Genomic DNA, 14,407 nt, shown 5'->3' on the forward strand with positions numbered 1-14,407 from the left:
AAGATAACCTTATAAATATGACATCTACCACCTAATATGCAAAGTAGTTTTAATAAAACAAAAAGGCGATCCACTCGACAGGGTGTGGCTGACATTTGGTACGGGTCTTAGCGCGCCGTGTGGGACGTCGGTCAAGTATGTTCTTACTGAGGTATTGTGAAATCTGATATACTGCTAGTAACTCCATTTTTAAACAGCTGCGTTATGGTGTAACTAGAAATTATGATGATTGGAAGCATTTAAAGCTTCATCGGATTCAAGGTGAAGATGATATTGACACCTCTTTACTGTAAGTTCGCGGAATCCCGCAAAAACTTTATTCATCTATTCCGATTAATATATATACATATATATTCATTTAAAATTACTACTTGATTACGTCATGAGAAGAATGCCGGAGAAGTTCAATATGATAGAAACTACAATCAGATTGAACTTCCCATTCAAGAGCCCACAACAAAATCACACCCATTTTTAAGATCACTTTAAGGTCACTTTTACAATATTCTTAATACTTTAGTTAGATCATTTCATTCCACAGCTTTAGTATGATTTCGAACCAGATTTTGTTATATGAAGTTTTTTAATTAACTACAATATAATCTTTATAACACTTGTTTTTGGGGCCTTTCTTCTCAAGTCTTGGGTACATGAGCACACTACTACTACAATTTTTTTTTCGTCATTCTATTTACGTTCTCAACTTTTTCTCTTTACAATGTCATTTATTCATTCATCTTTTATTCCTCACAAAATCTTTCATTCTTTTCATTTTTAAACCTTTTATTCAACACCACAAGATAGAAGACATTACCTACGAGTGCATTGTTAATTCGTACAGTTGCTTACAAAAATGTTACTAATTTTATAAAACTTATAGAAAGGTACAACAATGTTTTCTTTATTTCCGGTGGTAGCCTTATGTATAATACTTTTTTTTTCTTATTTTATTGATAGTCTTATGTACATACACCAGATTATATAGACCATGCACTTTCGTAATATTATCTTTATTAAATTTTTATCTAAGAGAGTGAACTTCGGAGTAAACCATGACATATATTTATTTACCCTTTATTATACAATATAATATAATTAAAAAAAAAAAACAATATATATAGAGGTACAAGTAAGTAGCAGTCTTATCGCTCGATGCGATCTCTACCAGACAACCTTTGGATGGAAATGAGAGACATTATTAGTTGTATTAAATGGTTGAACCGTCTGGCTCTTAGGTTGCTCAGACACCTTGATGTAGACTGTCACAGAAATTCCATTAAGGATTTATGTTCATGAGTATCCGAGAGTACTGAACATCTTCTAGACCTGTTGTTATCGTTAAATTATATTTATCTACAAGCAGTTTCCATTCTAACCCGCACTGCCTTTTGCAGGTGTTACTTCTAAAATCCATTCTTCATAATTTTTATGCCAAAAATATTCCGACTAATTAATGTTTACCGCAGTGAGAGTAGGTAATGGTTTCATACTTGATTAATAGAAGCCCACTGCAAGGCACATAGGCTTCTCTTGTATGCTGGAATATAACTTAATCTCCGTGCTTGGCAGGCAGGTTGACAATCGCAGTGAGGAATTTTGCTAGGCAGAGGACGATGTTACCCATCATCTGGAAACTTGTTTCTGACCAGTGGCAATTTTATATTATTAATGCGCAAATTGTGAACTATATAACAATCGAACCAACGACCTGTGATCATAAGTCTCCCCGACCACTGTTCAATGGTAATGATTTACCCCAGAAAATTAGTTAATAAATTAAATAACTAAAGAACATGATATATTATATTAATGTATTGGAACTGTTATATCCAAAAGTTGAAATATTAAATTAGGATTGGATCATAGTTATCGATTTTAAAAATTAAACAAAGCTCAATCATAAACATAAGTTGCTATCCATTGATTGTGTAACTCGCAAGCACGTATTCTATCGCAACCTTGAAAGCAATGTATCGATTGATTTATCGATAAAAACGATCCGTTTCAAGCAAGACACGTTCACGAGGCGGTGCACGTCAATCAGGGTGTTGCGAAGCTAATTGTCGGCGTGTGAGATTCAAATGAATTCAGCGCCTGGCATGAACGCAACTGCCGGCTAATCTCTGATGCATCTGGAACGCGTTCGATCATGTGTTAAGGTGAGGACACACTAGCGTTGCGACTTATCTTTACCACACGCCTTAAAATGTGTCACATATTAGAATAGAGTTATAATAGATAGTGCCTTTAAATATTTCAGCGCCTACACTTGTCGACCAGTACACTGATATAATTTACACAAACTATTACCACTTAGTCCGACTAGATTCGACTAGAGATATAGTCGAACAATAGCAACATAATCTGACTATAGTAATGTGGTTCCACTGTAGCAGTTAAGTACGACAGTGACTTAGTCCGCAACTTAATCACATAGCCTCTTAATCCGATTATAGCAAGTTATTCTGACTTGAAATTTAACTTTAGTTTGGCACTATCGGGTCAGTAAACGTCATGCTAACGTCTTTTGTAAGACACCTAGGGCTTACAATACCAGGATTCTGAGATCCCGAATACCGGAAGATTTTTGGCCGGTATTTACGTAAAAATACCGGAATTTTGGTATTACATTATGCATACAAAACGTAATGTAATATTATTTCATAAATACTTTCTATTTACATTTTTGCTTCTTTAATTATATAATGCCATACGAGCCTATTAAAAGAGCCTAATAATATAAAGTAAATAACATAGAATTTAGAATGTACTTTTTTTACTTGCACATTTTTGGTATCTATCTACTCCAACTAATGTAAAAAAAAACTCTATGTAAAAAAAAATATCTACTCATTTTAGAACTATATTTATAGGATTTCATATATTATTTGTTAACAAGTCAATATAATAACCGAGGTAAGTAAAAATATAACCAGTAATTTTTTTATTAATTATACCAGTTTTAATACCGGTATTAAGATTTTAGTTCGGTATTGTAAGCCCTAGAGACATATCCAGCCTGAGTCCTCCTTCATCACTCCGAAAGGGTTCGTTAGTTACTAGCAATAAAATCTATTATCATCTTGACATCATAACGTCATCGTTCGCTTGGGCAGGAAATAAATTGCATTGCGATTTACTTGAGCAAATATATAATATAACTTAACATGTTTTATTACTAATTTAAAAGGACATATTTTATTTAAAAAAAAAAAAACATTTTTATCGATAGACACAGCACATCACTAGTTCAGCCCGCCACTAGTTATCTATGTTTACAAAGGGATGCGGGCGCGTCGTCGCGCCGGGCGCATCGACTTTATTTAGTGAATCACTGGGAGACGCGCTTTATTAGTCCCAACACTAGTGTTTCCACAAAACAAAAAGATAATTCAAAATATCGAAAAAAAATTTCACATGTTTCAACCGAATGGTGCCACACGACACATCGGTAAATTAAGTTGTGAATGAAATCATTAAAAACCTAATTTCCCGAACGAAAACATGATGATTGGAATTAGGTGTAAAAACTTTAAAGAAGTAAATGTATAGCTCATTTGCTGACAACTATATATAGTCAAGAAATTAATGCTGTTAACTCCGCTACTACATATTAAAGATATATGTGTACCACTCTATTATACAGATTCAAATCAAACTGAACGTAGTCACAAAACTCAAAATCAGTTACGCATACCCACATAATAAAGAATTAAACAATACAAATAGAAAAGATTATAAGTGAGTAAAAAACCTTTGATATTCGAATATATAATCATAATGAAAATACGTCGTTTCAATTCATAGACGCAAAGAGTTGGCTTTCCATACAGATATCTATGAGGGGATAAACCATAATCGCCTAGCTTGGACGCAGAAGATGCTGCTGTCCATTCTCCGGAAACTTGTTTGTGAGCAGTGGCAATCAAGAATTAAAGCACAAAGTAAGAATTATTTAAGATTGTATTCCAGAAAACGCCTCCAGATAAAGACTCTGTGTTTGGCACTAATCAGTGTAACATAACTCCTGAAGATGCCCCGTGAAGGGATGAAACACGTGTTGAGTGAATTAACGGTGGTGGTTGTGTAATTCGCATTGTTTACCGCACGCGCATTTATCAGCGGGCTGGCGGGCGGTGCACTTTGTTGCACGACTACCACTGCAAGTGCGGAAGTGGCTAAATATTGGTCCTTTTCTTGCTTAGTATTAAGCTTATTTATTAATTTATCACAATATGTCAACAATCATTTTTGGTCCTGGAATTTAATCATTTATCATGGACACCCTAATATGAATATAGTGCAGCTGCAAACAGAGGGGTACATTGCAAGCCGCCACGGCTACCCGTCTGCACTCGACACTGCCTTGGCTACATCGACCGTAATTTTATAATATTTAAGAATAATATTTGATGTTATTATAAACAGAAAAACATAATAAAACCTTCACGGATTCTTTAGCAAATTGTTTACTATATACGGTATACATTTGTTTGTGTATTTGTTTATTTATTTGATACTTTTATTCGATAGCTGAGCTATACCGAAATATTAATGCAAATTCTTTACTTATTCTTCTAAATCGATTTCATCTCCTTCAAAGTAGTTCCCGTTTGTTAAAACAAACTATTGCCAACGTTTCTTCTAGTCAATGAAACAGTCTGAAAAATCTGTTTCCGATATAGCTTACAAGACCTTCTTTCATTTGGTTATCTCTTTAATCGTGATAAAAAGGCATCCACACATTGATCTTTTAAGATTATAGAATAGCCAGAAGCCCCACAAAGCCGAATACGGTGGTTGTAGCGTTCTACGTAAAATTTATTTATTTTATATGAGTCGAGTTTTTAAAGCTTTTTTACAAAAAATTAATCGATTTTCGCACCAATCGTGACATTACACGTTCGAGACACATAACATCCTTCAAAGGGAACCAAATGATATTCCAACTTTTGACAAACAGACGCCTGGCAAATATTATAAACAGCTCTACCAATCTAGGAAAAAATAGAAGTTTTAAATGATAATTTCACCTTTTTTAACATAGAGTATCTTTATACAACTAAAATTTACAGTCGTTGAAACTTAAAACAAGTAACTCATATAATCAAAATTTATCCAAACTAACTGAAACAGTGTCGTAAATAGACGTTTAATTATTTTAATTTTTCGGTAGAACATGGACAAGTATATCTAAATAAGTATCTGTAGATATACATATATACTTTGTATTCTATAGTCATAGCTTCTACAAACATAGTTTTGTTCAAAGTCAGCTGTTGTATAAAAATTGAAAATAATAATTTATGTAAAATATTGAAGAGTAATTACGTTATTTATTGATTAAATATGAATTTAATACATTAATATTATGATTGTACCAACTGTTAAACCGCTAACTGTCAAATATGCAGTAAAATAGTCATTATATCTTCTGTAATAAGTTATAATATAAGAGAAATAAGTTATATCGTGACCAAGGAAAATATGAAATAATTTTTACATTTAGATATATTCTATAGAAGTATATTTAATAATAATAATTACGTATATGTAAAGAATTATAAAAGTAATCTTTACTTGCGCCCTTTTTAAAAATGTAGCCAAGTGTAAACGCATCTCTAATATCTTTACACTGACGACGCACGCAACAATCGCATGTCCTTTTCATTCGCTTAAAGAACGATTGAAAGAGCGCATATAGTGAAGTTTCATAATAGACCACAATAAAGAGAATCGGAAAAAAACTGGGTCCTTCGACGCACCCGTTTCGGAACGCAATCGTAAAATATGGTAACTGGCGTGTTTGTGAAAATTTAATGGGAGGGTCTCAAAGCGTTTCCTTTCTTGTCGCCGAGTTAGGGTGTCGTTAATGTCCTTTTGCGGGATACGTCGTTATTACGCTTGTAATCGATTTAGTACTCTATACCATCGCGTTAGAGTTCATTAAAGAATGTTCCTATGTAGACTGTTTTATAAAGACAAAGCACTTTTGAGGTCACAGTTGTTGGCGCAGTAAATTCGATTCTATTATCGGGTCATTGACCTTATCGGGAATTAATCTTTGGTTTCTTTGCTGCACAAGCAGGGTGATTAGAAGGAGGGGAAGGCTTTAAAAGGATGAATTTACAGCTAATTTGCTTTTAATTAATGTATGGTACACATTATCCAAAAATATTAGGTACCAGAAATAATTAAGAACCTATTGATAATATGTATAGTATAAATATAGTAAGAAAAAGTGTTTTTAAAATACTAATGCAAATACCACATATTAAAGTTACTACTACTACTCCGCTAGCTCAGTGGCCCAAAGTGGGTCTTGGCCTCCGAAGCGAGAGACTTCCACTTTCCTCTATCTTGCGCCATCGTCTGCCATTGGTTGACATTCAATTCACCCAAGTCTGCCTCAACGCGATCGATCCAGCGATACCTGGGTCTACCCACTGGTCTTCGACCCCTCGGTTTTTCCAGGTACGTTACCTTTAAATTAAAGTTAATATTCTTTATTTATTCCTGCAGACTTTGTACTGCCAGAAGCTATTGGCCTATCGCATTGAAATTTAAAAAAAATAATGTAATATATTTCAGAGCGTTCACTTCACACTCGTTAAATAGCAATTGTTTTACAGATACAGTCTTCATTCACGTGTTATAGATATTGTTTATATAGAATACAAAATTGTATGGATATTTTCAACTTTTATTTGTATGAGCTTACTAAAAGAATATTTTTAAAAACTTATATAGATTATATATACAAATGTACATATTTTTTTAACTTTTTTTGCCTTTAATAATATACTAACGTTATTTATTGGATGACACATTCAGTTTAACTTTTTTTTCTGTTCTTTTTTCGAATTTTTGTTTATTTATACTTGACAGTACTTTTTAAAAAAAATCAAACAGGCTGTCACTTTTAAAATTAAAATGCTTATCGATCTTTATATACACATTGATGCTATTTATAATTTAAATATGTAGACAGATCTTCCTCAAAAGGAGAAACTAACCATACACTCTCATGAACCTAATTTATAAAAGAGATAAAAAAAAATTGTAACGTGATTATAATATTTCGTGGAATAACAAAATGAAATAAAAATTCCGTTTTTCTAAATATCGAATTTTTCCATTTACTGTTTAAATTTGTGTATAAAAGTTGAATTATAAATATCACTCATACATAAATTCGTTAACGTACCTAGCACATTTACTTTAATGAAATCTATAGCGGAATCCTATGTCCAGCATTAGATGTACTATGACTGAAATAATATATATATATATATACAAATAATATAAATATGACATCCATTGACCTAGAAAAGGATTTATTATTAATTCTGTATTAACATGGCATCTCATAATTCCTATAATAAGACAGCGTGTCAGCGTGCGGGATATAATTAACACTGATTAACCTGCTGTCGGCAATTTTCTTCCGGTTTCTGCTTCCGGATCCGGAATCGCTAATGGATACCGCAAAGGACGTCAACGCCATACTTATGTGACAGCTGAGATGATTAACATCACGGATTAAACGTAAGTGAACATTGCTAACTTTTAAATGCACTCTATTTCAACATAGTCAAGGTTGATAATGCGTAAAATATATTTTTAAAACCTTTATCTTATCTTTTTTATATTATTAAATTTCAAGATTGCGGAAGGTATGTCTGACGGATTATTTATTTTCATATTTACTATTTTTACTACAATAACACGTTGTTGTTTTAAAAGTCTTGGTGACTTTTATGTCTTGGTTTATTCTTTGTAACTGTGTATGTTTTTACAATAGACTCTTAAATTATCATGCATTAAAATTATTTGACTTTTTTTCAAAACCTTACAATACTGGTAAAGAATTATTAAGTGATAATATATCTTCAATAAATATGTTTAACTACTGTAGATATTTAGGAATGTGATACTAAAAAAACTACCGAGTTTTTTATTGCATCTCTTTATTATAAGTTTAATCACCATCGACGTCATTTAAGAGGACGTTCACTACTGGTCATAGACCTCCGTCATAAATTTCTAAATATTTAATGGAATCAGGCGTTATTTTGCGGAAGTCCATCTTAAGTAAGAAAAGGACCAATATTTAGCCCGAAAGGGGCGCATGCAGTGATAATCCAAGTTTGACTCTGTGTTTGGCACTAATCGGTGTAACATAACTCCTGAAGATGCCCCGTGAGGTGAAACACGTGTTGAGTGATTTAGCGGTGGTAGTTGTGTAATTCGCATTGTCTATAGTCTATAGTCTCGTGTGAAGTTTGTGCTGTTAGCCTTGCGGCTTTTACAGCTTCATCGGAAATGAGTTCACGGAATGGAGGGGTCCGTAAACTATATAAAATTTACAAGATTCGAGTTTCCGAACCCGTATCAGTAGTCGGCGGGGTGACGAGGAAGTCACAAAGGTAGTAGCCGCGAGATAGAAGCAACGGGGCTCACCCAGCTAGCCCTCGAGGACACAAACCCAGCGCGACCCAGCTGGCCGGCAGATGGCATTGTTTGCCGCATGCGCATTTATCAGGGGGCTGGCGGGCGGTGCACTTTGTTGCACGACAACCACTGCATGTACGGAAGGGGCTAAATATTGGTCCTTTTCTTACATAAATTTCTAAAACACTGGCATTTATTCGGGGTATTCCAACGAACTTAACAAGGTCGACTGTCAGACAGCTTGTAATCAGACTTTCACTGCAGCTGAAGTGGAATTTGTAAATTCTGCAGGTTTGACGGCATGGCATTTTACCTAAGACTTTTTCATGGTAGAACGCTCGCGGACTCTGGACAATAGTACGGTTGCACTACAGTTTCACCGGAATTGATTTTCAAGATATTAATGCTGTTAGTTCTAAGGCTTTTACAGCTTCGTCGGTATTGAGTTCACGGAGCAGAAGGGTCCGTGAACTAGATTTAAAACTAGAAACTAAAAGCCGGTGGGGCGCCTACTAGTTGCACGGGGACGCTCGCACGTTGCTAAGGCTCTTCGCGGTAGAGCTTTGACGGGTTGTATTGCTGGAGTGTGCTTGCGGGTTAGGACGGCAGCATGAACCACAGGCGAGCCGAAGAGGGATCCGGATCCAACCCCGGTTCTCCCACGCTGTTCGCGGTTAGGGAGCGGCTGCTCATTAAAAACGGGTGTTGTAATTTCAAAAGATTGGTTGACAATAAAGCTCTTAGATCGCTTAAACGGACGCTCCATGAAGTAACTAGTCCCCAAGGGATCCCTCGAAAGGACTTCGTCTTGGGCTGTCACTCCTCGATAATACCCTAGAGAGACAACACTCCTCACCTTCAGCGCACAATGATGACCACAATATAACTCACCCTCACACCGAGATATCCACGAGTAATAAACAGATTAAATCATTATCTAATTTTATTTTTAATTTTAAGTTCTCCAATATAGATTATACGAAAAAAAATACAAGGAACATTGAAAGTACAATACAATGTGAATAAGTCTAAAGAAACACGGTATGCATTACGTAAAAATAGCAAATTTATTTTGGAACACTATATTTTAAAAATATTAAAAATAAAAATCAAAAACAACATTAACGTCCCGATACATTTTATAGTGTTAAAATTTCTTTCTTGTCAACAATATTTAATATCAATAAAGAATTTCAGTTGAGACAGCTATGAGCTCTAACTATCGCAGTGTTCACCAGCTTTCAGTTCGGGGTGCTTTAATTACGGACAAGAGAAACGAAAAATTATACTATGAGACATACATAATACTGAGATCAAAAAAGTAAAGTTAATTTGTTTATAAAATCAATTCACTTTCACCCCCTTCAAATAAAACTGTCCGATAAAAAGCACTTCAGCCAACGCTTTTTCCAGTTCTCGAAACTGTCGGAATAGCATTTTTCCTTCAGTCTTCAAGAATCATGTCAAAACGACATCCCGCATTGGCGGTTTGAACAGCCAGAAGTCGAACTAAGCCAAATCAGGCGAATACAGTGATTACGGAATAATACCAGTCGATTGTTCGAAGCTTTTTCAAAAACACAAAATTGTAACATTTGATCAAAACAAGTGTAACTTGGAAAATATAATACCTTTTGACAAAAGACATTTGACAAATATTATAGACACTTCTACCAGCCTAGGAAAAAAAATTACCTACCTTCTCATTGCATGAGAGTTTTAAATGACAATTTACCTTACTTTTTGATAACAATATATATCAAAACATATAAAACTAAATGTGATACATAAAGAAATCAACAGTTTATCGATATAAACATAGGACATCACTAAAAACCGACGTTAATGAACTTGCCTCTACCAAAATAGATCGCCCGCACGGGCCGCGACGCACACTGGCGCAAGTAAAAGCGCGGTAACAGATAACGTTTGTACTATGATAAATGAGACGTATTCAGTTCGGGAACGACGCACAGTGAACTGGATGATTAACGACCGTGTACCAAGGAAGACCACATCCCGTCTGATAAAGGATGAACAAGCGCAAGAACAGACTCGTCCATTAGAATAAGGACACCTTGGTCGTGTTATCTATTCTCCTAACATCTTTTTATTAACTATATTATCATTCGTATTTACATATGGATGTTAGACTTGGTCAGCAAGGAAACAAGATGAAAATAGAGTAGCCATTTGCCAAAGTGCGGTCTGATAAGGTCAACAATATCAACATCAGAAAAAAAACTAATAAAAGTGATGATGAACAACAGATGAGCAAAACGCGTAACAATGGGAGCCAAAGGACACTAAGAAAATAAGAGAACGACCAAGTAAAAGATGGAACAAAACCTTTAGCCGGAGTCGGGGACCCTTAAGGATGCAAGAGGCACGGGAGCGTGATGGATGGAAAGGTTTAGTGAAGGTCTACGCCAAAGAGACAACTACTACTTAGTTGCAAAAATGAAGCCTATTTTTATTTTATTTAATTTATTATGGGATCGAGAAATGGTTTAAATACCAATAATGTTGTTTTGGCATGGCACAGGAAATGTCAAAAATAGCAGCCTGGAACGGCATATTCCGCTTACGCAGGCCGTGAGATTCGAGAGAAAATGACAGGAACACCTTCTTTGCTACTGATATCTCATGTCCACATTATAGAAAAGAAAAAAAACAATATGTACCAAGATTATATAAGAGAAAGTTATAGCTTTTTGGCATATATTTTTTTTGTATCTAATATAATAGAGCTATTAAAGGGGGCTACGTACTTGTCTCTACAAGATAGAATGCAGGATAAGAAACGAGTGCTGAATTTGTAGATGAAGGAAAGTAAGCGGCAGCTCAGCGGATTGGTAATTTAAAATGGCAGAGACTACAAAGCGCATAGAATAGATTCCCGCTGAAGCCTTAAGGTTGGAGTGGAGACCGCAGGTCGAGAAGGACATCCGTCGACAAGATGGACACAGAATCTTGTTTTTTTCGTCGAAAAACACTTGATGTAGGCCCTATCCAACCAGTCAGAAATTTATGGTGGAGCCTATGTCCAGTAGTATACATACAACGGCTAAAATGACGATAATGATGTTATTGTAAATATTGACGCCTAACTGGAGCATTCACAACCTCTTTATTTTTTTTTTCTTCTTTATACTATTTTATATTTTCAGTTTGTGTTGTTACGTTTAGTCTGCTGTTTTTGTCTATTGTAACCTAGTTTTATAAAATTACAATTAATGCTAAATCAAAATTACCACCATTGTTATTATTTATTTAATCCATTGTACACTCAACACACACACCAACAGTAAATGTTTTAAGAATTCACTCAAAAAAAAAAACAGAAAACTATAAATAACTATGTCGGGGTCACCGCCTTAACAGTTTACAATTTTCGTCGTTCCAGGCCATATTGCATGGACCTCCCACACAGGTCATAGGCCTCCACCAAAGATATTTATGGCCAAATATACCCTTATCGCCAAACTTGACAGGTGGGTTGGCGATCGAAATATGGTACTATGGTACGCAAAGAACGCAGCTGCCCACCCTCTGGAAAATTATTTGTGAGCAGAGGCAACTTGTAGAACTTTATTATATTTACGTACATCTAGACTAATGATCCGTCAACTTTTTAAAGAAGAAATTTAGGCATCACGAATTTCATTTTTATTTTTTGTATTTATCACGTGAATAAACAAAAAATATATCTTATTAAAAATTATTGCAGAGCTCGTTGCTTCTATAATAATACCAATTTTTTTAAAAAATCTTTTAAGGAAAATCTAGCTTTTAATTTATAAATAGACCGTGCAATTCTTTTCTGTAAAATAAATATAGAATTAATATCAGCCGCAATGGCTAATAATAAAAATAATTATGTCCCTGTTACGATATAATGCACAATTCGACTAAATTAAACATATTTAATATATTCTTTAATTGTAAGTCTCGAAGTGATTCTATGAATGGTTCGCTTAATCATTATAGATTGCTACCAGAGATGATGAAATAAAAAAATCATGCTCTGTCGCTCACCTTGAGGTGAATGATCGCACGTCTAGATAGACATACCATAGAAGGTTCTTCATCATTTATAAACTTATCTAAATTAGATTTCTAAACAAACTTACAAATATTTACTTATGCCAAGTAATACAAAATAAACATTATTTTATTTTTTTTTCGATTTACGTACACTTATGTGCAAGTTGTAGCCCAGCGGTATATGATTTTATTTATATCTGTACAACCCCTATCTTAGGTATTGGGACAAAAATTTCACAAAAATTTTCACAGCCTTATCAATTTTCGACTTCTTCGATCTTTTATCCTTTACAGTACCTTTAACGTCTTTCTTATATACGTCGTATTTTCTATCTAACCTTTACATAGGTAGAGGATAGAGAATTGCGATCGTATACCATCATTTCGATTCCCGGAATACAATCTTATATAATTCACACTTTGTGCATTAATTACATATGATTGCCACTGATCACGAAAAAATTTCCTGAGGATGGGCAACAGCATCCTCTCTGAACCATAATACGACACTGTGATCGACAAACCGCCTGCCAAATATGACAATTATGACATATCCCACTTAGATACCTTTTGGAGAAGGCATATATATAGGCCTAGCAGTCGGCGTTTATAGGCTGTAACGACAATTGTGAGCGTAATAAGAATAATAGAAGAGCCTAATTAGATAGAAACTAGATTCAAATTGAGCATTCCTATAAAAGCATCCTTCAATTTAAACTACAAGTGTTCCTAACGCGCATTGATCTGAGAAACCAAAGAAACAACGGATTTTTTGTGACACTTTCACAATATCCTTAATACAGTAGTAAAAGCTATTAATTTCAAGTTTTATTATCACTTAAAGAGTCCTTTTATACTGTAATAAAAAATTTTACGAGAGTTTATTTAATAATTTTTTAAGTTTATTACATCATAATTCTTAAATATTGCAACGTCGTGTATTGTAAAACTTTACGGTTGTTGTATGTCAAGATATTATAAAGTATCATTAAGGAATGATGCTCCTGTCTTCTTTTTAGCTGATGGACCCTCACTACAAGTGTTAGATCTCCCACAAAGATCGCTACGAATACCGGTCCTGGGTTGTCCGCATTCAAAGCAAATTCCCGCGATAAACTATGTATGGTCTACCTAATGGTTGGTCTACCTTCGTTTACCGGCTCCTGATCGGCACTTAAGAACCTTTTAGCCCTAGTGGCCATCGGTTGCACGAGCGATGTACCCTGCCAACTGCCACTTTAGATGAGTTCTTCAATATAAATTAGTGATCTTTATGCTTTTGCCTTATATTCTTCAAATTAGACTTTTTTCTAGCCAACCTAAGATACGTTTTTTGAAGTCACCGGAAGAATAAACTGTGACATTAGGAGATAAAGTAAGAAAAATTTACGCAATCATTGGACAAGATACAATCCTCGCTTATGAACCCAACAAAAGATGGAATAATACCAGTACCCCTGAGATATTTTTAAGGAACTGACAATAAGAAATAAGATATAAGGTACTCGGTTTCTTATAGATTTTATTCTCTAAGGATGTGGTTGAAAGATAGAAGAATAATATGCCGATTTAGTTGCAATTTTATGCTTTAAGGGAGCAATAAACTAATAAGAAAGATACAGAAGTTTTCTTACAAATGTATCCAATAGAAAGATATACCAGTTCCCTTGTAATTTCTTTTCTTTGCCGTGTTTATACTATTTAAGATATGCAGGAATCCGTGTTTTAGTTTCGCAAGCAAGCATTTCTTGTCGGCGACGTTGTATGAAATACCTTGCCCGGTTATTTGGGCAGAGGACAGAACGGGTGTGCGTTGTCTGTTTTGCATAAGTATGCGACGTTAGGAAATCGCCTCCGACTATTGTACAGAACCCGTATCATGTTGCCCAATAAACGAGATCGGTTT

This window comes from Battus philenor, unplaced genomic scaffold (assembly GCF_028537555.1).
Source record: "Battus philenor isolate CCGP_79_NKW_IND1 unplaced genomic scaffold, ilBatPhil1.0.hap1 SCAF_23, whole genome shotgun sequence".
NCBI classification, from domain to species: domain Eukaryota; kingdom Metazoa; phylum Arthropoda; class Insecta; order Lepidoptera; family Papilionidae; genus Battus; species Battus philenor.